Genomic DNA, 27,139 nt, shown 5'->3' on the forward strand with positions numbered 1-27,139 from the left:
TCACATGGTTTAGTCTTTAATCCTTTAATTACTAAGTCTATGACCTTAGATTGTCATTCATCTTCCCTGGGCCTGAGCTTCTTGTTCATAAAATGGGGGTCATATTTATGTTTAGGGCCATTGTGATGACTAAAAATTAGGCATGTAAATTGCCTAACACAGACCAATAAATGATAGCTATTACTTAATATCAAATAGGTCAGTATTCATGCACATAATTCAATTCAATTGTTTTGATTTCTCTAATCATCACCATCAACATGTAATAAGCTATGAAATATGCAATAAGAGATAACCTTTGGGACTATGGCCTCTGGTGGAACAGCCTCTGGACAACTTACTGTAGTAACTTGCAATGTTTTTCTAGTTAGTGATGCTCTTATCTCAGCCTTGCTCTGAGCTGTCCTTTCTCAGTGTAATTGTTTCTGGCAACTCCTCCCGCTTCTCCTGTGGAGCACTCCTCAGTGCTCTTTCTATAACCTTGGGAAGAAGAGAAGGCTGCTCGGGGAAATGACACACTGAGCTGATTCAATCACTAGCTTTGATTTCAAATACAATTTTAAGTCCGTGGTGTCTGATCAGACGGTTTCTCAAGTCTTTTTTCTGTGGAATTGAGAGCACACATTCTCAGACCGTATTTGCCTTTACCCTGGCTGAGCATCACAATATCTGGAGGAAACTTTAAAACAAGTGCAACTCGAACCCTCCTCTCCTCGCCCCGAAGGCCTGGCATTGTTAGAAGCACTCCAATGCCACCAAAATCTGTCACAGAAAAGTCTGAGGTCCATTAAAACAAAGTTAAATTAGAAAAAAATAAAATACAATAAAAAAGGAAGAAGCACTCCGGGCAATTCCGTTTCACGGCTTGAAAACCGCTGGCAAATACCTCTGGTGAATGCCGCGTTTCCAAGGTGAGTTCCGGACAGGCGGGGTTGTTTGAACCCCGATTAAGTGAGAGACTGCTAGGTGAGGAAAGGGCACAGACATCGCACAGACCCAGGACGTGGGTAGGGGGGAACTCCGGATACTCGACTAAAACATTCCCTGGGGAATCATAGTCGGTCACTGAACAAGTGTCACTCAGAGCTGGGCTTAGATTCCACAACTAATTTCTCTTTGCTTGTCCTAAGCCACCGTGTCATATTTCTGGAGATGGTTCACCTCCTTATACTGTTCCTTGTGAGACTCAAATTCATTTATAATATTCAGGCTCCGGCAAAAGTAATGCCTGCCTGAGTGTGGTTGGTATGGTAATAATATGGGTGTAATAATTTATAGTTTTAATTTGAACATTTCACCTAAAATGTCATGTGGTGTGCCCGAGTGTGATATTATGTTACAAATTACACGCTTACGATTTTGTAATAAAACGGGGGCATTATTTGTGCCAGGCCTTGCTTTATTATTCAGCTCATGGGCTTTTTTATATATGAAATTTGACACAGCAAGGTACATACTCATCTGAAAAAAGACTGGTAAAAACTCTGAACTGGTTTCCTCGTTTCTCATAAGAAACCACGTCTGTAGTCCGAGGCTCAGAGTAATGCCCTTAGGACCATCTGTCAGGCCTACCCCCAGGAAACTGACGTTCCCAGTGCTCACAGTGACTGTGAGTGTGGTTAAGCAACACACTCAGTAGTGCATGGATGCTTGTTAGGGAACTAGTCAAACAGTATTACATACTTTTAAAGACAAAAATGTCTGTGAAACAAAAGAATTTCAAGCATAGGCAAGTGGCTTACTTCTGAATAATACTCAACAAAACAAAATTCCAGCACAGCAAACCAATTTCAACAATTCCTGAGTCTGTAGCCGGTCATATAATTTTCAGCTCTAAGAAGAGGAATTGTCCTATATCAGCAAATACTGGAGATTGGGAAGGCACATTTGGAGTATTTGATAAGATTAAAAATTTACTGAGATGTTCTAGTTGAGACATTTTATTGCTCTCCAGTTCTCTAACCACATCTTTTATTAATTTTGGGTTTTGGCGAAGGCAATATGAAAATGTTAACTCTACACTGGGCAGTAGTAATCCCCTAAATGAGAACCTTAATCCTATTAAAAGTTAGGGCTTCCTACTAAGTGACCTCCTTGGCATATACTTTATCATGAAGAGGTAATTTAAATGATAAAGAAGCTGGAAGTTATTTCTGATTTTCAGAGCATGGCTCATATGGGAATCTTTTCTGGCTTTATAAGTGAGTGTTTTGGAAAGAAACGTAACTCAGAATAGCATAAGCTAGAAAGACAATGTATTGGTGCATTTCCTCAGAAGTCCCGGAGTTCTGACTGGTTTCAGAGATGGCTACCTAGAGGGGCTCATTAATGTCATCAGGGCTCTTTCTGTGTTGTTTGCTCACTTGGCTTTCCTGTCTAGGAGGCTACCTCCAGCTGTGCAGGTAGGCTTACAGGCATGGTCTCAGAAGCCATCATGTCAGTTCAGAAGGAGAACCCCCATTTTTCCTCACACCCTTGGTGCCCAGGACCTGGGATGCTTTCCAGTGGGCAAGCCTGAGTCCCATGTCACTGCAAGGCAGAGGTTTATCACACCCAACAGGAGGGAGTAATTTCCAAAGGAAGAGGTTGGGGCAAAGAATTTTGGAAAAAAAAAACAAAACAAGAACCATCTACTTTAAAGTAAAGTAGATGGTTGCATTTGCTATGAAATGATAAAGAGTAACTTCATTCTGCTGTGAACATGACTTGTTGGAGTTCATGGAGACCACAACATAATCCGTGATCACATGGAATGCATTAAAACAAAGTTAGGCCGTAGGAAGGTCCCATTGAAAACCCAGTATCACGTCACTTTCTTACAATGGCTGTCTTGTAGATAGCCAAAAATCTGTTATAGAAGTCTGATTTTATTTCTTTGATAATTTCTGAACCAAAGTGAAACAACAGTTGTACAATTTGGATATATATGATCTTTCTGAGAAAATGGGATGAATGCAATTGTATTTTAAATGTACTAAAGGTACAAAAGAAATCTTTGCTAAATATTTTAGAGAAGCAATTGTGCTGTGAGTTTCTCTCATTCAACCATTTTGATAAAAATGGATTTCATCTTTTAGAGTTCCCAATAGAAAGAAAATAACTATACTAGAATGTATTTGGTAGTTCTAAAATAACAAAACCATCGAAAAAACAACCAAGTCATTAAGCAATTCTAAAGGAAAAGCATTAGCAAACCATACATTATGAGATGAATAATGGCACACTCTAAAATATTTGCTTAATTTTGAAACACACTCTAGGGGCAGCATATCCATCCTGCTTGAGATTTTTTTCTATATTCTTTATTAGAGTTTAAAAATGTCTTCAGAAATTAAATCTACAGATATTAAGATGGCCCATGTAAGTATATGAAAGTTAGCAGAAAACATTGTCAGGCACCAAAGATCATCTGGGTGGCTTGACTACCTGGTGAGGTTATTACAGTCACAAAACAGGCTCTAGGTCTTGGTGACACGTGTTCTAATCTCAGGCTTCCTGACAATTGAGATCCAGGAGGTTCTCCACTGTTGGGGAGTGGGGGTAAGGACACTGGAGAGGGTTTGAAAGTGGGTTGGATAAGTGTGGGGGAGGGGTTTCGAGGTGGAAGTGTAATGGAGGGATTTGGGGGTGGGAGTGAGGGGAGGGGATGAAGATGAGGAAGGGGGCAGGGCTAGAAGTGGGGATGCAGGCGCGGTTAGTGGGAGGAGGTAGGGGCGGGATGGAGGCGGGGCAGTGCGCTCCAGGGGCGTGCACTCTGCTCAGGGACACACGCTCTGGGCCACAGCAACTCGCCTCAAGTTCCCTCCCTCGCTCTCTGGGGAAGCCTGCTTGAGTCCTCCCATTCGGTGCAGACTGAAGCATCGCGGGCCGCCTGCTAGCCGGGGCTCTCCACGGCCTTGCGTCCTGGGCCCGCTGGGCCCGCCCGGTCCACTCTCTGCTCGAGGTCCCGCTGAGGCGGCGACGAGGACTAGGCGGCCCCTGCGGCCCGCGCTTGGTCCTCCAGAGGCACCGGCAGCCCGGATCCCGTGTCTCTCGGGCCGACTCTCCCTCCCCACCATCCCGGGAACCTCACGCCAGGCTTGGGCTGCACTGCCCGGGACCGGGGAGAGCAATCGAGGTAAGGCTGGGCCGGTAGCCGCGTAGGGGGACAGCGCAGCACCCTGACTGCGGACAATGCTGAAGCCTCGCGCAGCTGGAGAGTAGTCAGGTCCGCCCCTGCAACCCACTACCCGGCTTGGGTGTCCGTCCAACCCGGCCTCAGGGCCGAGTTGGCCCAGATGGACACAGGACGGCTTTCTGGGCTGTGAGGGTAGGCTCGGTGCTTTTGCCCTCCCTGCGCTCCCTAAGCCCCCTGCACTCTCTGCTTCACATTCCCTGGTCTTCGAGGAGGAGACTGGGCAGGGGCCCCAGGAACAGTGCCGGGACTAGCCGTGGAGTGGGGGTGGGCTTGAGGCGCAGGAACGATGGGCTCTCAAAATGAAAACGAGCCCTCTGGTTACTGCGGGAGGTGTGGGGTTGGCCAGAGACTGGGACTCCGCGCAGCCAAGTCTCCTGGGAAGGTCTCTAACCTCGGGTGCTAAGTACTTTGGGGGTGTTAGTGTCTCCTGACCGCTGGCTGGGAGTCCTTGCAATAGTGTAGATTGAAAGGCTCTGAAAGTTTGTTTTTGGTTATGCCCACCATCTCCAGCCTTCGTATCAATTGTCTCTACTTTCTTTGAAAGCATACAGACGTGAACTAGAATTTAATTATCCTTGGCTCGCGCGTGCCCCCATCACCCAGACGAGATCATAACTTGGCAACAAAGCGTGTGCAGGCTATAAGCAAGCCCCGCTGCTCCCTGCCCAGCCCAGTGCCTGCACGGTGTGAGTGGCAGTGACAGTTCTCCCTCTCTGCGGGCTTGTGAGGAGGGAGGGAGGCGGAGAGAACTTTGCTGTATGCTTAAATTACTCTGGAAAGTGGAAAGAAAACACCTGGTGGCCGGCTTTAACCCTTTCCAGGTATTATTACTCAGGCTCCGAGTCACCAAATGAGCAGGCTTTCTTTTCTGTCGAAGATAAGGCTGACTCTGGGCTTTTCCTCCCAGCCGTGTCCTGTGCAAACTCTGACACACATCTGTGACAACATGGCATCGCTGGCACTGTAAGCACTACAAAAACTGGACTGTTTTTGAAAAGGGGAATATGAAAGTAGAATAAGCATCTTTGCAGTATAACTTAGTATGGCTTCCATTTTTTCAGTTCCCCTCTTAACATGGAAGAGACTTATTTAGCACACCCCCCTCAATTTACACTTGGAGTCCTTCCAGAGGAAATACTTGCATTCACTTGTACTTCATTTGTGATCCCACAACACCTGGTTTTCAGATGAACTATTTATTAAGCACGGTTATTTTGACATAGGGGCAAGTTAGTGGCCAGCCAACATTCTTTGCCAGTAGGAAATGTCCCATTCATTTACCCTATGGTATTTAACCTATGGAGTCCTTATAGATCAGACAACAGTAAAGTCACTATTTGTACAGGGGAGTGGTGATGCTTTGTCAGCCTGATATTCTGTAAAGGGCTTAGACTAGTGCCCGGAAGCACTGTCCTGGGTAACTGTCAGCTAGCTTTATTTTAAATTTTTATTATCAATCCATGTGTTTTTGTCTATTTGCAAAATGGATGTTTTCGTTTTGTGTTTGCAATTCCAGATCTTTTCAAATCGCGGTCTATTTTGAGCCTGTGGTTTAATTTTAGCTGAGAACTGGGGTTGAGTAGTTGTTTTGCTCCTGACTGACTAGCTGTTTTGTGTATTGTTATGCAAGGTGAGTTGATTTAGCAAACCGTGTGCAGTAGATCTGCAAGGGTCAGACCACAGCCAAGAACCTAGTCCTTCAAGGAGACTAATTACTGTCAGGGACCTGATTTTGTAAGGAGAAGCCTAGACTTTAGGAGAAACCTGGACTACTGACCCCACCCCCTCCAACCCTCTTCTTCTCTAGGTTCAGAATAATACTTCCAGTTCGAGGTTTAAAGAACCCTGTTGACTCAGCAGCTAGGTAATTCCCACGGTGTTAAAAGGCAATAAAAGGTAAACATGCACACTATATATTCATCAACCAGAGCATGTAATTCTTATTCGTGCTTTAAAATCTTCAGAGCACTATTTATAGCCTAACTAGCTAAGATAAGAAAAATTAAAACTACCTACTTGCCATGAGTCAGGAACCAAAAGATTATGTTTGTTGTCTAGACATTTTAAAAGATCGTCAGGAGTGTGCTTTCATTTTGAGATTTTTTTCCCCTCTCCATTTAACTGTGAAGTGGCATCTTTTTTATTCCTGACCAGTTTAGTTAGCTAAGCAAAGGCATGGTGTTAACTCTTGGGTCCCTGCAGAAGCAAAGCTGTCATAGGCCCCGGGCGGCAGTAGGTGGTGCTGTGGGTAGTGCTGGTGGCGGGGGCACGAGTGCTGGAGGAGAACTGGAGGGATGAATTCAGCAACCCAATCACTTGCCCTCTCCCCAAATGTACTCTCACCCCAAACAGTCTTTTTAGGAATAAACTTTCAAAAAGTTTGTCCTTTGCATTTTCAATTTATTAATACTATTTACTTGGCCAGACTTTTCTCTCTGAAAACCATAGTATTCCAGGGGTTAAGACAACCATTGCTTGTGAAACTATTTAGTCAATTGTGCCCTTACTCTTATTTCCCCACCACAGAGTAAGAGTAATCATTCTGAGCCTAAAGGATCCTCAAGTAACCTGGACTTTGTTTTGTTTTGTTTTTCACTACTTCTAAAAGGGAGAAACACATGATAAGAAACCTATTGGCATCATGACTAAATTAAATCATTTATTCTGATTTTTATCACTTTTCTGACTCCCCGTATGATGCAATGACGATTGATATTCAGGTTGAACCTCTGTAAAGCAATGACTCATCCAAACAAAGTAGAATTCATTCTATTTAGCACGGCACTGAGGATAGAAAGTAAATACACTCAGAACAAGGGTTTTCCGGATTACAATCAGAGTCATCTCTGGGCCAGCACTGGGACTGGCCTGGCCCTGGGCAGTTGACAACAGTATTCTGTCTACTCCTTTAACACAGAATGGTTGCTGTTATCTCCTTCTGCAGCTGAGGTGAAGCGACTTGGCAGAATCAGGCAGCTAGTAAGTAGCAAAGCTGCAGGTTTCTCCAGCTGTATGCGCTCCTCTGGTGCCCGTGGCTCCCTCCACCGTGCCATGTGGAACAATCTATGGTTTGTGCGTACATGAAGCGTTCACTATATTCTTTCTGGGTTTGATACCAACAAATCATTTCCTTATAACTCAATGACAAGCTTTGAAATCCCTGGGTAGCATTTGGTCTTAAAAGAGTCCAAAACAGGAGAAATGGAGCTGTTTTTGACTTTCAGAGGAGACTGTAAGATCTCACAACACTGTGTTGAAGATTACTTACTTGAGGAGAGTTGAGGAGAAGGATGGTGGGTTCAAGTTCTTTGAACCATGTAAAGGCCAATGCAAATGGTTTAGATTATGAAGTGATGATGTTGGGTCTATTTTTGGCCTTGTTGCTCAGGTGATCTGGCAAAAATCCTGCCGCTCCTGTATGTCCATGACTTTTTTCCTTTGGGTGAAAGGGCGTTTATTCATTTTGATCACTTACGTACATCAAGAGGATCATGATAATTAATGAAATATTGGCTCAAAACCCCATTCTGTGTATTTGTGTGTTTTTTTAAATTTTATACTTTATCCAGAGCTTAATTTATTATTTTTAAATGCCAAACATTTTGGTGTTCAAAACGTTTTAGCAATACCAAAAATAAATAAATAAGTAAAAACGAGAATTGTTCAGAAAAAAAAGCACGAACTATGCCCAAAATGTTTATCAAAGAAACTAAAGGGAGCATTGATTCTGAACTTTGGTAGGAGAAGGTATGGGATGATTTGTATGGAAGATTTCGGAGATAGTATTAAGAAATGTATTAGTTGATCAATTGTTCTTGGATGTCTTCAGCCCAACAATGAACAATGATGAATCCGTTATCAGTAAAGCTTCAACATTGTTGTGGAATACATTTTCATCCTGTTTTTAAACTTAAGTTTTTTTCTGGTTGATCTTTTGTGATAAAAATTAATAAACTTAGATCATGCATATTCCTATTTTGACACCTTTAGATTTTTCCCTACTTGTGGGAGGGGACTCTGTGTGTGTGTGTGTGTGTGTGTGTGTGGTTTTTTGTTTTTTTTTTTTACATTTTTAACATTTTACAGTTTGAACTCATAAGAAGATTCACATAAACACAGCGTTCAAAGACACGAGCCTTGTTTTGGGGGATGGTTTTGTTTTTAGGAAATGAGTAAATGAAACAAATTCCTTCCTTCTTCCAGTATGTTTGGTGATAAAAATAGTGAACGTGTGGATGATTGAACAATTTTAAACTGGGATTAAAGCTGGGATTTTAAAATTGTAAACACTTAGGGGGAAGTTCAAGAGTGAATCCTAAGCAAAAGGAAGCAATATGTTATTTGGCTGACAACTTTCCAGAAGAATTATAAGAATACTGTGGTGTGTTTTGTGTATCAGAGCAAAATCAGTGGGTTTTAAAATTGTCCAGCTCTGGATAGAGCTTTTCAAAACATAATTCGGAAGCATATGGACATTTTCCAGTGGTTATGTTGTAATGCAAAGCCTTTTTCCCCCTCACAGCCCCATTAGAAGTTTGTTTTTAGGAGGAATCCCAGGTAGGCTCGGAATAATCATTCTTGCCAGCCCTTTTTCTTTTTCTTTTTTTGGTTCCATTGACTGGAACTTAATGGCATTTTATGTGAAAGAATGTTTAATGGCTTCTTCTATTATGACTATGATATGAAATATATTTATAGAGGATTCATTGTGTGCCAGGTACTAGGGATAAGCAGCATCCAGGAATGACAAGGTCCCTGCCTTGTTGGGGATTTACTATGTAAAGTGGGAGGGGAAAAAAGATAAAAAAATAAAATAAATAAATGACAAGCTAGTTTCAGGCAGCGGTGAGTGCAGTCAGGCATGCGGGTGGCATTCCAATCTGGACTGTGTGGAGGGCCCCACGGAGAATGTTTCAGATAAAATTTAAGTGAAAAAAAAAAAAAAAAAGAGGCAGCCACTGCAATTTCCTGGGCAGAGAGGACAGCATGTGTCAAGGCCCTGAGGCAGGTAGAACATTCCTTTGTGAGGAGCAAGCGACAGCAGCAGAGCATCCAGGTCAGCAGGGCCTTGGAGGCCATGGGAGGAGTTTCTGTTTGTTTTGAGTGTAGTAGGAGCCCCTGGAGGGTATGAGGTAAAGAGGGCCAGGCTCAAATGTTCAGAACTGGCAGCTCACTCTGTCCGCTCTGCAGAGAATGGATTACCGGGAAGGAGGGGAAACAGGTAGCTGGTTAGGAAGCTGCTGCGGTGACCAGTGCCAGCTGGGCTGCAAGGAAAGTGGAGGAGATGGAGAGAACCTGATGTTTTCAGGATTCTGAATATGCCCTAATCCCTCACAGCCTTGATTTTAAACCGCATCATTATTATATATAGCACTAAGAAAGACATGTCAACGGATGGTCACTGGTGCCAGTTCAACACTAACAGGAGTCCCCAGTTTGGGGTGTGGTGAAGAAAGAAACTTTACGCAGTGCAAACAGCCCAGCTGTGACGCAGCACAGCTGCAGAAGAGCATGGCTGTGGGACAGTTCAGTAGTGTTACAGCTCATTAATGGGTTAAAGACGCAGTGCCTGTTCGGAATGGGTGGCAGATCACTTGGTGGTTAAAGGCTTTGTTTCCCTCTCTTACACCAGGGCAGGGGAAGGCGTGCTCACAGCCCCGGGGATTCCAGGCCAAACACTTAGATGTAGGACAGCAAATAGGTGAGTCAGTTCATGAGAGAGTTTTCTAGGTGAGTCTGTCTCGGTGCAAAGATTGGCTCTGTGTGAAGCTGAGAAAGTTACTGAGGCTATGGAACCTCAGTTTCCTGATCAGTTTCCTGATCTGTAAAATGGGGATGACCACAGTACCTACTTTATAGGATTGTTGTGAGGGGTAAGATGACGCTTGCAAAATGCATCTCATGGATTTCCTATATTGCTCCCACTGTCTCGTATATTCTCATCACACTGGTCAGAGGATGAAAGCCGCTTCTTCAGAGAGTCACTCTGACCACTGAAGCTAATGTAGCTGCTGCTTCAGCCACTCTCATTTCCATGATCCTATTTTATTTTGTTCAGAACCCTCATTCCTAACTGAAATTCTGTAATTTGTCTACGTGTTGGAAGTACATTTCTCCAGTTGAGAGGGACTCTATGATGTAAACTGCTCTATCCGCAGTGCCCAGAACAGTGTCAGGCCACATCTCAGGGCTTGATTCGTATTTACTAAATGGGGGGTGAGGGTAACTCTGCTGATCACGAGGACCTCGAAGGCACCGCAGAAGCAGGCGGGGATCTTCTCCCCACTTTGTTTTCTGTGCTCTGAGATGATCCATATCTCTGTTGGACAGGTTCCAAGCAGTCTGTGGTGGGGGAGGGCAATCAGGGGATTGGGAGAGTTTATATTTGGAAACATGGGTTTCTTGGGGTAGTTGGACACATTTATTGTTTGGCCTGGCATTTCAGACGGGGTCGCTTGCTTCATCTTCAAGCTCAATGTCACCTGAGGCCTACCCAATGCCTGAGATGCCAGCTTACAGGTACCTAACTCTTATGAAGGCCACAAGAGTAGACATGGTTGGGAACTGTGCCCACTATGAAAGTAGCTGATGCTTGTCAGACTGCTCTGGACACCACAGAAGCTGGCACTGAAATTGGGGCTTAGCTGGAAGCCTGATAGACCTGCCCACTCAGCACTCTGGACTTTGGGTTATTCATCTGGTTTCTACGTTGTTACTTCCGTTACCACATCTCGTTATAAAGACTTTTGTCGATGCATTGATTTTGATGCTATCTTTATTTTTCAAAAGGAAATCATTCCCATTTTAGAAATAAGAATATAGATTCTTCTCCAGTTTTTAATATTTCACTTCACTTGCTTATTGACTATAGTCTTTGGCTGAAGGTTAGTGAAGAAAATGTAAAGACTTATTTTTCAAATCCTCATACGTTATTCCACAGTCATAAGTGTGTGGGCATGTTTACTCACACACATGTGTAAGTTGTTAGTCACCTTCCTTTCCCCGGCTACCATTTCCACCCATGGGCAAAAAGAGAGGTTGGGAAACTGGGAGTTCAGCAGTGCTGGGAGATACCAAAGAATTCTGATAGCACTTTTGTGTTTTGACTCTGTAGTTTGAACAGGGTGAATTGGGAGGCTCATTGTACACTTCACTGTGAGTTGGGGATTTTTAAAATTCTTTTGATCTATCCCTGGCCTGTGCTCACTTGAATGACCATTCACTGGAATGTTGTGATTTTTAAGAATCAGATGTTTTTCTTCCCAATAAATTTTATTCTTGTTTACTGACCATGAGGGAAGAAGAGATATCATTGTGTTGGTTTTGAATGTACTAGACATGGAAATTTTCATTGCCACTGTGGGCTTTGTTCTACCCTGCAGCGTAAATCGGATAATGTGACTGAACTTGTTTATAATGTTTTGGCCAGGGTAGTCGCCATCTTGGAAGGGATAGACGGGCTCTCCAGTAACTTAGTTCGTTAATTTAAGGAAAATTGTATTTTTTTCTAATTCTTGTTAGTGAATTTATATTTATAGTTCTTGTAGGGAGAGAGAAAATTACTGTCACAGAAATGTTTACTTTGTGGGGAGTTGAAATATTATTAAAGGTAGTGCCATAAATTTGTGGTCTATATTAATCAGCAGTTTTCAACTTTTTTCATCTCATGGCACACATAAACTTAAGTTGTAAAATTTTGTGGCACACCCAAAAATACATTTTTTGCAGATCTGACAAAAATATAGGTGTAAGCACGTGCACTACCCACAGCACCACCTACTGCCACCTTGACTGACTTTTTAAAAAATCAGTCACCTATACTTGTGTATAAGGATATTTCTGGTACCAAGAATTAACCAATCACCTGCAACCTGTTATGCAATGTGACCAATAAGATGCAACTCTGTTATATGACCTGTATATTTATGGTTCCAGACCAGGCATTCACATCAGACAGCTATTGTTGTGTTGGCTGTTGTCGTTTCTTCATTTGTCAATCCAAGGAAAAAGAGGTCAGTGCCCCTGATTAAATAGTCAGGTATTATATGTTTTAAAAATCTAATGAACAAATGGAACTAACAAGCAAAATAGAGACAGACTCATAGATAAAGAGCAGGCTGACAGCTCTGGTGGGTGGTCAGGGGGTGGAGGGATGGAGCATAAAAGAAAAAGAACTCCTGGACATGGACCACAGGGTGGTGATCGCTGGAGGGTGGGTGGGGTGGGGGTGGGGGTGGGTGGAAGTGGAAGAGGACATAAGGGGAATAAATAATAATGGAAAAATACAATAAAATAAATTTAAAAAAATAATAAAAATTCTCATGGCACACTGGTGTGCTGTGGCACAGCAGTTGAAAATAGCTGGCCTATATTGTTTGGAAATTAGTTTTAAGTGAATTTTCCTTAGCAGTGATGAGAGTACCCCATAGGTCATATATAATTGGTTTGTGTGTGTGTAAATGTGGTGGATATGAGTGTGCATTTGAAGTGTCTGTGTACAAGCATATAAATGAGTTTGTGTGTGCAAGTGTGTTTGAATGTATACTTGTGTGTGTGAGTGTGTGTATGTATGGGAGTTTGTGTATGTGAGTGTGTTTGTGTATGCAAGTGTATGCATGTGTGTCTGTGTGTGTGCGAGTGCATGGGAGTGTATGTGTGGGAAGGCCCAGTGTTCAGTATGGGCTTCACAGTGGCGGTGTTTCCCAGTTTCCCAGAAGCAGCTCTGCTCTCAGCCAGTGCAGCCTGTTCCAGCTCCTGTGGCCTGATTCACTTCTCTGGTTTCTCCTACAGGTATTTTTCTTTTGGAATTCACCAGCACAGGACTAAACTGCTTTGGTTGTTAATTCCCCATTGCTGTTGCACATGCCTCTTCCAGAGGTAATTTCAGTGCGAACCATTCAGCTGTTGAAAAGCTCTGTCATTCCTTGGCCCTTTCCCAAAAGGCGTTTAGGCAGTGCGAGTTAGTGATAAAGAGACGACATCACAAGGCCTTTCATACAGCATCCAAGACATTAGTACACGTCTTTGTTCATTTTGTGTCGGAAATACTTAAATGTCTTCATTTTATTTGGGATTTTTTATTTAACCAGATGGTATTTATTAATCACATACACCAGAGAAACAGAACCAATTGGATCTCAATCTTAATATCTCTCTCTCAGTCTCTCCCTTCTCCCCACTCCATCCTCCTCATTATTTCTACTTATCCCTATCTCTACCTCAAAGAAACTTATTATAAGGAATTGGCTTATGCAATTATGGAGGCTGAGAAATCCCACAGTCTGTTATCTGCAAGCTGGGGACCCAGGAGAACCAGTGGTGTAAGTTCCAGTCTAAGGGCAGGAAAAGACCGATCAGAGATCGGACTCTTTCTTTGCCCACCATTTTGTTCCACGCAGGCCCTCAGCAGGCTGGGTGAGGCCCGCACACATTAGGGAGGGCAGTCTGCTTTTACTGAGTCTACTGATTCAAATGTTAATCTCATCCAGAAACATCTTCAACCAGAACAGTGTTCAACCAAATATCTGCACAACCCTATGGCCCAGTCAAATCTATGCACAAAATTAACCACCAACATACTTGTACAATAGTACAATCAAAGTGTTTCAGGAATTAGGTAAGCTAATTTCAAAATGTTTTGAAAACATTTTGTAAAGATGCTGTTTTCGAAGCCTGTTTAAATGATGTTCCTGGAACGGTGCCATCAGACGCCCGTCTGTCTAAGTCCTGCCCTACCACACAGGCTTCCTCAGAAGTGCTAGCAAGATTACACCTGTACCTTCCTGCTCAATACTTCCTTCACTGAGTCAGCGGACTGCTGTATTTTATGATGTGTGCTTGATTTGCGACTGTCTCTCTAGTGGGACGGTGTGCTCGTCAGGGGTGGAGATAGTATCTGTGTGCTTCCACAGAACATTCTTTGTGCCAGGGAGACAGTGTTGTCCCCTCCCGTCTTTGTGTGGTCTTTGCATAGCATACACAGAAAAGGTGTTCTTGGCCATGACCGTGATGGGCTAAGGCTCCACCCTATGGTGTCCCTCCCAATTTATGGTCAAATTTAAAGTGACAATAGTTACTTCGTATAATTATGTCTGATTTACAGTTTTTACTCTTACTTGGTCGTCAGATTCCAACCAAGTAGGGAAATGGTTTGAATCTTAAAAACATACATTTTCTGGTTTCAACATCAGACTTGATGGTAGATACCACTTATTATACCATTCACTATTATACCATGATAGTGAATGTAGGAAGAAATTGAGTGCTATATAATTTTTGAAAAACACTTAGATTATTCACGCCTCTGATTTTTCCTTCATTAGCACATGCAATCAATCATAATGCTAGTGATAATGATTTTATTGGGTCAGACTCTACACCTGCTTACTGTGTTACTGGCACTGTTCTCAGCACTTTACTGATATTCTTTGTATTTGTGTTTGGTGCCCTCATCTTCTTGTTGGAATAGTTGATATATTTTCGTTTAGACATGATTTTATCTTTGTTTTCTGAGACATTTGGCTTCGAGAGGTCAAGAACTAATTTTAAGTTGCATATACTTAAAGTCATTCATTTCTCCAAGAGTTCACATTTCTATTTACTTGTTTAGAATTCTCTGGCCTTTCCTAAGTCCCCTCTTTTGTTTCCTTTTTGGCCAAGAGTTGGTTTGAGACTAAGATCAACCACTGGTAACAGCTTGCTACGAGGCCCAGGTGACCATGACAGTGGTGCATAGCTTCTGACCAGACAATGTGGAATATTCCAGTAAGCTGACTTATGGGTCTTACTACACCCCAGGGGAGAGTTTTCTCTAAAAACCCAACTGAAAATGAAGTTGGCCGGGGCAGAGAGTATGTACAGCTAAAACTTCTTGCCTAACCTGTTGCACCATTAAGATGCTTAATTGAATTGTTCTCTGAAACCAGTGCTTAGATTTTTGTCAGCTGATACAGTGAATAGTGGTGACCCCAGTCATTGGCAACACTGTCATTTCTTGGTCAGTACATGCTCTAGTGCCTGCTGTGTGCCAGGGACCATGCTGCCAACTGGCTGGGGGGAAGTTGAGTCTCCACTCATGCTGAAACTCGGGCTCTAGGACCTACAGGCCATTTCTCTTTGAACTTCACCTTTATCGCCAGCCATCTCTTAGTTGGAGCTTCACTTCCCTAGTCCTAACCCCAAGTATACTACCTGGTGTAAGAGAATTGAAGTATCCTGCATGGTGCTTCTGACATTGTCCATCCTCAGAAATGTGCTGTTGCCCTAGTTGAAACTGGTAGTGCCCTGTGAGTTGGTGTCACGTGCATCACCTGTTGTCTACATGACTCAGGGGATGCAGCATCAATGGAGGGAAGATTCATCTTTTTATTATAGGGTGAAAATCATGTTGTCATTTTCACTGTCCCTTTTTTGGCCCTTCTATCCCCTTTAAGCAAAAAGTAATACAAAAGAAATATTCCATCAGAAGGTATTTTTTTTTCTTGCCTTTTGGTACGTAAGGTAGTGGAGCTACAAGAAACTTCCTTCTACCAAAAAAAAGGTAACTTCCTCAAACCTAAAATAGCAAGCATAGCAATAACTTGAGTCTGTGCTCATAGATTTTTTAAGAGATTCGTTGATGCTTGTGGCCTAATGAAGTGACAGTGTAGAAATCAGGAAAAGTTTGCACTTGGGAAGAGGGAAGGTGAGTTCTCCCTGCCTCTGAGGTGAGGCTGACACCAGACATGCCCCCTGTGAGCTGGAGAGGCTTCCTGACTGACAGCCAAAGACGGGCCCATATTCATCAGCCAGTGCTCTTACCAGGGGATGCTCAGCAGCTCACTTGCACCGCACAGTGATACCGTAATTAGGCCCCCGATTCCCTCTGGTATCCTCATATCTTGGGTTTCCCCACTGTCTAACCCTGAAATGTCTTTCCTGCCTGTCTGTGCTTTGCGTTCCTGGTACACCTTCCACCCTAGTGCAGGATTTTGTCATCTCTTCCTTTCTGTCTGATCTCCCTGCCTCAGCCTTTTTCCCTTTCCTGTCTCTACTGTACTGCCTCCAGTATTAGCTGATATCGTCCCGTCACATTGCTCAGCTGCTCCAAGCCCTGACCATGTGTCCAGTGCAAAGTCTTGTTAGCATGCTTTTCTGTGTCTCCCCTTCCTTGGCCTCCGTGCCCCTCCGACCGCTTCCCTGGACGTATCCCTGCCTTTGCACGTTCTGCTTCCTGTGCCAGAGTGCTCATTAATCTCTTCTGTGCTTCATGCAACCTTGGTTATTCTAAAAGGCCTCTATTATGTCTCCTCTTTAATTATTTTCCTCCTGTAGTCTGAATAAAAGGAATAAGAGAAGCAATCACATCTTTCATGATGCTCGAGTAACTTCAATGCAAAGTCATAAAAGTGTATCTCCGCCTTATCATTTCTGTGAGAATTGACAGAGTGGAGTAAATCATGTTCACGGCAGCAGCTTCATGTGAAACCGCTCTGCTACTCTGAGAGTAGTTTGTACCTCGAGATTGAGGCGAATGGTCTCTCAGGTGCTGAAGGAGTTTGCGGATGGAATCAATATATCACTATTGATAATATTCTGAAAGATTGCATCAAAGACAAGAGATGTCAGGAGTAAGACATACCCTGATTTTGCAGAAGGCACCGAAAGATCCTAGATCTGTGCTGTCCAGTATGGCAGCGTTGGCCATAGGCAGTTACTAAGCACTGCGTTCGTAGCTGACCTGCATTGAGATGTCCTGTAAGTTGACCTGCATTGAGATGTCCTGTAAGTCAATATACAGCTGACTTTGAAGATTTAGCTTTAAAAAAGGATGTAAAGGGGCCCTGGCTGGCATAGCTCAGTGGATTGAGCACAGGCCTGCGAACTAGAGGATCACGGTTCAATTCCCAGTCAGGGCACATGCCTGGGTTGCAGGCCAGTTCCCTGCAGGCCAACTCCCAGCAGGGGATGCACAAAAGGCAACCATACATTGATGTTTCTCTCCCTCTCTCCTTCCCCTCTAAAGATAAATAAATAAATAAAATCTTTAAAAAATTCTTTTAAAAAAAGCATGTAAAGTAACTCATTAGTAATTTTTTACATTACATGTTAAAATAATATTTTGGATTTGGGGGGCTAAATAAAATATATTATCAAAATTCATTTTACCAAATTCTTTAAAATTTTTAATACAGCTCCAAGACAATTTAAAATAATGTATATGGTTCCTGGTTTTGATTTGCCTTATATTTCTTGGGGAAGATGTTCTAGACTCTCTACAATTCATTGATATTACTCCACATCCTTGGCAGCATTCTCAATCAGAGTAGTAAGCAGATGGTTGTGTACTTGTAGAAAAGGAAGAAGTAGTAACTAAAAGCAAGAATAGTTTCACTAGGAACAAATTATGCATAGCTTCATTTTTTGTATGAAGCTACTAGGCTAGAAGATCAGAACAGTCCTATTTGGACAGATTTCTATTTGGATTTCTGTAATACATTTGGATCATCTCCTCTGATAAAGCTTGGGACGATTTAGAGAGCAGAGTTGTGGTTAATAATGTAGCTGTGCTTGTAACAGGTTGAACTCCGTTCTCAGACTGTCTTGCATCAATTGTTGTGTCAGAAACAGGCTGAGAGATGCCCTCAGCTTCCCATAGACATAGAGCTTGTCTCGTGTCAGTGAAGATAAATCATTGTGATGAGGTCAAGTTTGTTCAAGTTCTGGTGGTCTGAATGAAGGCTGTGCCGTTCCACCATGTTCTGCTGAGTGGTCTGGAGACATTCATTGGCCACATTTATTGAGTGCATATGTGCCCAGGCACTATGCTAGTTACTGAGAATAAAAAGTAGTAGTACTATTAATGTATTATCCCTGACCTTAAAATTTTGTCTAGTTCGAAAGAGCACGACTTGAGTAAAATCGAAGACCTTTTGGTAGCACGCTGACAGAGGCACTTATGAGGAGGGTGCTAGGCAGTGTGGGAGGTCTCGCCCCGCCTCTGCTGGTTTGTTCAGAAAACCTGTCTTGGTCCTGGTAGCTAACTCTTGCCACAAAGAATGGCTTAGAATTAATTGGACTAAAACTAAAAGCATTACCTTTAATGGCTCATATCCAAGAACTTAGTATATAGCAAATTAATTTGTGAGAAAAAATCCTTAAATCTGTTTTATTTTTTCCCCAGCTTCATTGAGGTATAGTTAGCAAATAAAAATTATCCATATTCAAGGTGTATGAGGTGATGGTTTGGCATGCATATACAACTGTGAAATGATGACCACGGTCAAAGTAATGAGCACATCTATCATGTAGTTTATGTATTTATGTATTTACTTATTTATTTATTGTGGTGGGAACACTTAAGATGAACTTTCAGCAAATTGTCTGTAGACAGTAAGGTATTATTAACTGTTGTCTCTATGTGGAGCATTACGTTTCTAGAACTTACTCAGCTTATAACTAAAGGTTTGTACCCTTAGACTGATACCGCTCCATGTCTGAACCACCATTCTGCTCTCTGCTTCTGTGAACTTGACATTCTTAGATTCCACGTATGAATATGTGAGATGTTTCTGCAGCTCTAGTAGAAAGCTTGGTAATATCTTGAATTGCTTCCAGAGATGTCCAGGACAAAATCATCCTGACTGTACTTTTGGAGATTTACTAGATTCATGTAATTTTACTTAAATCCACCTGGCTTTGCCTACTAGGTACCTGTCTGGCTGCATTCATCCAGAAGCAGGTAATTATGTACTGTGACCAGGCTTTTTGAACTTGAGTTGGAAGTTGTTAAGCCTCTTAACAATCTAAGAGGCTTGTTGTTACGGAAGGTCCTTTTCAAGAGTTTATGTAGCCCATTGACTTCTTTGGTTCCTTCAGCTTGGGTCTTCCAAGTATATAGTGAGTGGCTGTAGGCAACATCCAGGGGGCATGGTGGTATCGAGACCCTCGAAGTACCTCGCCCCTCCCTGACTGAGCGTCCTCCCCCCCCTCGCCGCCCCGGCCATCCTGTGCTCCACTTTGGTTGAAGGTTATTTGAGGGGCAGCTCCAGACATTTCTTCCTGTGTTTTGGTGGAGAGGTTGTAATTCTTACATTGTTATTTCCTGGTATGATCTACACTTCTCACATTTTAAAAAGTTGGCCAGAAATGTGCAGGGCAAATAATTTGATTATTTGAAAAATAAACTGTAAATAGCGGGTAAAATCGAAGCTCAACTATTGTAACTTAGTAGGAAATTATGGCTAGTTTTTTCTGTATCATAACCTCTCTTTTTATACTTAAATTTCCTCTACATCCAGAAATTGTATTTTCTGTCTTCCTCTGATTTTATTATTATTTTTTGTAGGTGTCTCACATCTTTTTGTGAAAGAAGGCAGAATGTAAAGTTAAACTAGAGGCTTTTTAATGTCATTTTCAGTAAGCTGTTTGTGTAAATTCTTTACTCTGGGCAGGTAGGAGTTACATATTTGACCTTGTTGGAATTTTCACATTAAATGTTAAATATTTAATCAACGGTCAGCAAGTTTTTAATTTTACTTATGATTTTATGTAGATGAGAAAATATTTAGAAGTCATTTTTCCACTAAAAATTACAAGTCTAATGAGTCCTATGGAAAACATAAATAAACAGTTTATTTCTTGTGTAGACTGTCTCAAAGGGGGGTTTGGTTGTGTTTCTGGGTCATGGCCAGGGCTCCCTGGGTGTTTGGTTGGTCACAGTGTGTGTGGGACAAGCAGTCCTTTGGGTTCCCATGACTGCGTGAGGTTGCTGGAGGTCGCGTAGGGTTATTTCATGTCTTTCTCAGAAAAACCTTGCAGGGTTGACATTACTGAGGTCCTGCTTTACTAATGGGGACATTGGTGCCACCTGGTGAGGTAGGATCTTCAAGCCATTCATGGAGTGGAAGATCACACACTTGTGTGAACTCTGGCTGTGCGTGACTTTGGCCATTCGCTGGATGGCTCCCACTGCCCAGCTCGGTCGGGGCTTCCCTGTCTTGGGGTCATGGCAGAGTGGAGTGGCGTTCCCACCTTTGCCTCCCTGGCTGGTGCCTTCCTGCCTGGGCTGCTCCCGCAAGCCCTGAGTTTCACTCTGCCCAGGCCTGGGAGTGGTTGTTGGTAATCCCAGGATAGGTTTCCTGGAGGCCATCCCCTCTTGAAGGCTATGTCTAGTATTGGATAATGTGCTCTCTCTGGAACTGGCATTAGCTGGGTATTACCAACAAAGATTTCTCCCAGTACTGCAAGGAAAGCAAATACCTAGTGTAACAGAATATTTATCTAAATGTATTGAAGATGGAATATAACAGCAAGAAGTGCTAAGGTCAGCATAAAGTATGAAGGGTGAGGGTGTGCGATGTGCCCAATGGTGGGCCTCAGATCCATGCACACGGCAGGTGGGGAGGGTGGTGCTATCCCGTCCGAGGTAGCTGCCTCCCTCTGGCACACAGCTGGGCTCAGGAAATAGAAGTTGGCCACATTGGAAAGGCCTTTGTGGGGTGCTCTGCAGATTGCTGAGCAAAGACCCATGAGGGAAAGCAGGGTTCAACTTCATGAAGGTGAGAGGTGACCCAGACTGGGATGGACTCTGTTGTGGGGGTGGGGCGGGAGGTCCTGGGGGGACTGGACAGTTGGCTCTCTGCCCTGTGTGCTGAGGTCAGCCCATGACTACCGTTGCTGTTGTCATGTCCAGCACCATCTTTTTCTTGTTTTGGGTTTGTTTCATCATGTCTCAGAAGCTCTGAGTCTGCCCCACAGTAGACTTAATGGAGTCTACTCAGGGCACCCTCTCTGACACAGTGTTGAAAAATAAAGTCACTCCTTTTTAACATGGAAATACACTGATAAACACTTGTAAGCTCAGTGGTGGAGGAGTGGAGTAGCTGGCCTTTAGTTTGGAAATGTTTGTTTCCGTGCTGGGACTGTGACAGGAACATGGGCTTCCTTGGAATGGTGTGGTTTGGACATTACAATCCTGGCATCTATGTGTGCAGAGTTATGCTTCCATCTCCGGCTTGGTACAGGCCCAAGCAAAACGGGCAATATCGGGGTTAATGTGCAGGGGTGGTGATCAGTTCCTCCCGCAAGGCCCTTCAGGATCACCACTTCATGGCCGCAGCCAACCCAGTAAGAACACTGGAGATGCTGGAGCTTCCTGGGCTGTCCTCCTCGAATGTGAGTTGGGGGACTGCTGAGAGTGTCTGGAGGTGCCAGTGATGCACAGGTGGCTTCAGGAGCCCTGACTGGGTCAGCAGTTCCCAAGGAGCACACCGGAGTCATCTGGAGGGCTGTGAACACACCCATGGCCCGTTGCAGGGGGCGTGAGGGTTTGCAGTTGAACTTGCTCCCTGGTGAGGTTAAACTGCCCGTCTGGGAGAAGCCCTCATTTCAGAGGTGCACGGTACTGAATGTGAGAGTTTCCAGACACAGGAAGCTTGGCAGAATCCTGGGTGGGAGGGAGGGTGGGTGTCTGGTAGGGAAAATGCTGCAAAGCCAGAGAGGGTTGTAAAGTTTCTCCCAGAGAAGGTGGCCTGTGGTGTCACTGGCTTTAACTTTTTCATCACGATCATAAGTGAGTACATAATTTTTAATACAACACTTCTACTTAATAAGACACATGTATACCTATTGTTCCCTAACCATTTTGTATGTCTTTAGGCTGTGTGGATTTTCATATATGAAATATTAGTTCAGTTGCAATTTTTTGAGGCACCACTTAATTAAACATTTTAGACACTTGGTAGCTAAACTATATGATCTTTATATTTTATTTTATTTTCCAATTTTTTTATTTAATTATTTTTATATTTTATTTTAAAATAAAATATTTTAACAGAATCTGTTTTGGAGCATATTCATAGCTTTAATAAAAACTTAAGTGTAGTTGGTTATATCTTTGTTACATCAATAATTTGGGCCGTGAAAATGTACTTATTTTCTTTGATTTGAAATAATGTTTCTGCAAAATAATATTCTTTTCTTGGGAATTTTATTTTTTTAATTTTATGAATTGAGTTTCTTTTTTAATTTTCAGATAGCTTGACTATTTTTTGTTAGAGTACATACAATTTAGATTCTTGGAATACTTTTATTTCAACAAAAATTAATATTAATTGATTAAATTTTGGGCAATATAGTGAAGATAATTTCTAAAGTTAGTCTTAAGTTCTTAAGTAAAAATTCCCTCTGGTGAGCATGCAATGAAATATACAAGTGATATATTATAGAATCATATACTTATAACTTATAAAATGTTATTAACCACTGTTACCCCAATAAATTTAATTTTTTAAAAAATGCCCTCCATGAACTGAAACATGTTTTTTAAAAGTTACAAGTATATAAAGTGAAACTTAGTAAAATATGTATTCTATAATTACGTCCTATTTGGAGACAAATTTAACTAGTGGAATATTAAACTATTTCTTATTAGAGCATTTAATTTATTCTGTTTTTATGGTTTAATTATATAGTTGGCCCATTTACTCTGAATACCTCACAACATAGAAATTAGGGTGTCTTTCAAATGGTTTTTAAATATGAGAAACTTGATGTCTCTGTGGTGTGGCCATAAGGGACTAGAACATGTATACACTATGCCTCTTTGGTGATTTTTTAAATCTGTGGAATAAGTACTTTTAGATAAATGATTATACTGGGCAGAAGGAAAGGTGGGAGCTGAAGTACAAGATGTATTATCTCTTGTTGCATAGCAAACAACCCTCAAACTCAGTGGCCCGAACAATAACGCTTTCCCATCGTTCATGTTTCTGTGAGAATTACGGGTGTCTCAGGAGCCACAGCCTCAGTGTGGCTGGGGCTGCAATCACCTGGAGGCTGGATGGGGCCTAGGGGACTGCGTTGGATGGAGGTGATACAGCCAGGTGGCAGGTGAGTTGATGCTGGCTGTGGCTCAGTGCATCCTGCCTGGGCCCTTTCCTGGTGATTTTTGAACTGTTGGCCATAGGTCAAATTCTTGGTCAGGGAATAACGTCCGAGACTTGACCCAGCTCCACATATCCAGCAACTTCAAATACCATCATATCAGGGGTCAGGATCTCCACATATTAGAATAATTTGAGGGGGAATACAAATATTTAGTCCAATGCAATAATAGCATTATTACTACGAATAGTTGACAAGCATTGCTTATTTACTTTGTTTCAGGGTCTAAGCCAATAGTGTCAAACCCTGAGTAGAACTGAGATTCAAATTTGGGATAACATATTTGATTGCAAAATATGTATCTAAAACCACTAAGCTATAAATACTACCTTGTTTAACCTAATTTTGATGATTAATCAATTTATTTTTATATGTCAGACCAACAAGCAGTATTTTATCCAAAACCTACTTTTTTGTGGACATCAATTTGAGATAGATGTAAAATAATTCAAAGACTGTGTTTTCTTTTTAAACAATTCTTTTTTTTAAAAGATTTTATTTATTTATCTTTAGAGGGGAAGGGAAGAAGAGAAGGAGAAAAGTATCAATGTATGGTTGCCTCTCGTGAGTCCCCTGCTGGGAACTGGTCTGCAACCCAGGCATGTGCCCTGACTGGGAATCGAACCACAATCGTGTGGTTCACAGGCCCACGCTCAATCCACTGAGCTACACCAGCCAGGGTCAAAGACTGTGTTTTTAAACATATCATTTAGTTGGGGATGTATGGGTTACATGAAACAGCCAAGTGGTCAAAAATTGTTGCAAAAAAATTACATAATAAATGCTGTACTTTATGGAGTAAGTTGTAGTTTTTATAATGCAAGTCCATATCACCATTAAGATAGCAAAATTGCCTTAAATGTAATGGGGCCATTAATTTGCTGTTTACTCATAGTGTAAATCATTTCTGGCCAGTCATCTGTATTGATATTATCCCCAAAGCCCTAAAGATAGCATAGACCAGACATTAATGAAAAGTTCTGTTCTCAGTGAAACCTTACCCTCTCTTATCTTGCAGACATGCCAGGTGGCCTGGCTCACAGACCCCACTTGCTTACTTGCTGGGGTCTGGCATTCAAGGTTTCAGGCACACCCTAGCAGAAAGGAGACCAGAGCAGGGCTTCGTGGTGCTGCTGATGCTGGTCCTTCCTAATCCTGCGTTCACAAACACAGTGACTGATATGTAGCAGGGCCTCACCGGGAAGACGCCCCTGACTCTACATTTCATTTGAAGGCTAAGGCTTTCCCGTGGCATGAGAAGTAAGACGTTCCCAGTAGACACAGGCTACCGTGTGGATGGTACCGTGTGAATGCCCATCCCCTAGGGCATTCTGGGGGGTGAAATGATCCTGCCACAAAAGAACAAGCACTGTGTAATCCCATTTAAATGACGTGCTTAGAGTAGTCAAATTCATAGAGACGGGAGGTAGAATGGAGGTTGCCAGGGGCTGAGAGGAGAGGAGAATGGGGAGTTGATGTGTAGTGGGTCCAGAATTTCGGTTTTGCGAAATGAAAAGAGTTCTGGATGTGGCTGGTGGTGGAGACTGGACAAGTGTCAGAGTTCTTACTACTGCTGAACTGTACACTTAAAAATGGCTAAATGGTAAATGTTATGTTATATGTTGTTTACCACAGTAAAAAATGCAATAATATTAAACAGAATACCTTAATAAAACCTGCATCTGACTGTTAAAAAAGGTGCCCAGTAGATTGTATTACATTTTATTTTATTTTCTATCTTGTTAATTTTTACAAAAGTTTATTCTTGCCCTGGCTGGCGTAGCTCAGTGGATTGAGTGCGGGCCTGCGAACCAGAGGATCACGGTTCGATTCCCAGTCAGGGCACATGCCTGGGTTGCAGGCTGGTTCCTTGCAGGCTAACTACCAGCAGGGGTCGCACAAAAGGCAACCATACATTGATGTTTCTCTCCCTCTCTCCTTCCCCTCTAAAGATAAATAAATAAATAAAATCTTTTTAAAAGTTTATTCTTAAATGTACAACAGGCTCCAAGACAACGCTTCATTCTAGCTGTAGATGGCAAGAGATGTTATGACAGGGAATCCAGATGTCGAAACAGGAATGGAATGAAGGATCACCTCACTTTTGGGCATGAGCTCACTTTTTGCCAGATTTCTTCCTTCCACTCACGGCCAGGGGGCCTTTTAGCCCCTCAATTCTCTTCTGCTCCTCTTTTTGCTTCTGCTGGATGCCTTCTCTCTTCCATCTCCTTGGGCTGCTTTTTGGGGGCTGCTTCAGGGGCTTCTTCTTGCCCTCTTTGCATATTGCATTTTACTAACATTGTGCCTAGTGTTTGTAGGAAGCAGAAAATACCAGTGTGGATGCTGGCATTGTGCTCTACACTTGCTTATTAACAAAACGACTTCACTTTTTGACAGAAAGATGAAAGTAGAGATTCTTTGGCCTAAAATCGTTGCCACCTGTTCTGGAAAGCCCACGAAGGGGATTCCCGTTAAATTATACTCCTCAGCCAGCCAGGCCAACACCGAGCCTCGGCGTTGTTCAACACGTTCTTCCCCTGAAGACCGAAAGTGCAGCGTTAGAAAGCAGTGCTCCGTGGGCTTGATGATGAGCGGAAGGGGTGTGCGTGTCTTCAAACTGCTCAAGTGACAGCGAGTCCTGTAGTCCAGCATTCCTGTGGAGGCTAATTTTTTTTAAAGATTGTATTTATTTATCTTTAGAGGGAAAGGGAAGGAGAGAAGGAGAGCAACATCAATGTATGGTTGCCTCTTGTGTGTCCCCTCCTGGGAACTGGCCTGCCACCCAGGCATGTGCCCTGACTGGGAATCGAACCTCGATCCTTTGATTCACAGGCCCATGCGCAATCCACTGAGCTACACCAGCCAGGGCCCTTGTGGAGGCTAAATTTTAAGGCAAAAGTGGAGAGAGACTTGAGTTTCACTAATGCTCTCTCTTATTTGATATTTGGAGATGCCTGGAAGGAAGGAAAAGGGCCAGTTTATAATCATACCAGGAAACAATTTTGTTGACATAATTTCTCGGTATGATATTCTAGGGTTTAAATATTTAAATTACTATATTACACTTTCAGTTTTTATTTTTCAAGAAGCATAGTGCCTGATTTAAAAGATAGTCATTTAAAATGTTTAATATTTTAGCATCTCTTTTTTTAATTTTTTTTTAAATATAATTTTTATTTAATTCTTGTTCAAGTACAGGTTTCTGTCTTTTACTCCCACCCCAGCCCTCCCCACCTCTCTCCCATTTCCACCCCCCCTCCAGTTTTTGTTTATGTGTCCTTTATACTAGTTCCTGTAAACCCTTCCCCTTTTCCCCTGAAATTCCCTCCCCTCTCCCCTCTGGTCACTGTCAGTTTGTTCTTAATTTCAGTGTCTTTGGTTATATTTTGCTTGTTTGTTTTGTTGATTTGGTTCCACTTATAGGTGAGATCATATGGTATTTGTCTTTTACTGCCTGGCTTATTTCACTCAGCATAACGGACAAAGCCAGAGGGGGCTAGGGTCAAGGGCAGGAAATGGGTATGGCTGGGGTGGGAGAGAGTGATGGGGGGAAATGGAGACAACTGTACTTGAACAACAATTTTACAAATGTGAAAATAAGAATTTAAAAAGAATAATTCTAAATAAAAAATTCTGCTTTCATAATTTATAAAAGTAGAATTATGATATGACCCAGCAACTCCACTTCCAGGTATATACCTGAAAGATTTGAAAGCAGGGTCTTGAAGAGATACCTGTACACCCACGTTCATGGCAGTGTTACTCAGAATAGCTACAACGTGAAACACAAGGGTCCATCAATGGATGTATGAATCCGCAAAATGCAGTGTATACATACAATGTAGTGTTAGCCTAAAAACGGAAATTTTTATACATGCTGCAACATAGATGGACCTTGAGGATATTATATTAAGTAAAATAAGCCAACCATGAAAGACATATATTGTGTGATTCCACTTATATGGAATACCTAGAGGAGTCAAATTCATAGAGACAGAAAGTAGAATGGTGGTTGGAGGGCCTGGGGGTGGGAATGGG

The 27,139-nt window shown here is 42.4% G+C and overlaps 1 protein-coding gene across 1 annotated transcript in view; it reads left to right on the top strand.

Annotated features, from left to right (window-relative positions):
• The first annotated feature begins 3,783 nt into the window (after positions 1–3,783).
• FAM110B (family with sequence similarity 110 member B) overlaps positions 3,784–27,139 on the top strand; it is a 149,112-nt gene continuing 125,756 nt past the window's right edge. The window contains exon 1 of the mRNA XM_037028569.1: positions 3,784–4,117. The gene's annotated coding sequence lies outside the window, so the exon portion shown is untranslated. The remainder of the gene's footprint in view (positions 4,118–27,139) is intronic.

This window comes from Sturnira hondurensis, unplaced genomic scaffold (genome assembly GCF_014824575.4).
Source record: "Sturnira hondurensis isolate 20B ecotype Veracruz unplaced genomic scaffold, ASM1482457v3 Scaffold0020080, whole genome shotgun sequence".
Taxonomy (NCBI): Eukaryota; Metazoa; Chordata; class Mammalia; order Chiroptera; family Phyllostomidae; genus Sturnira; species Sturnira hondurensis.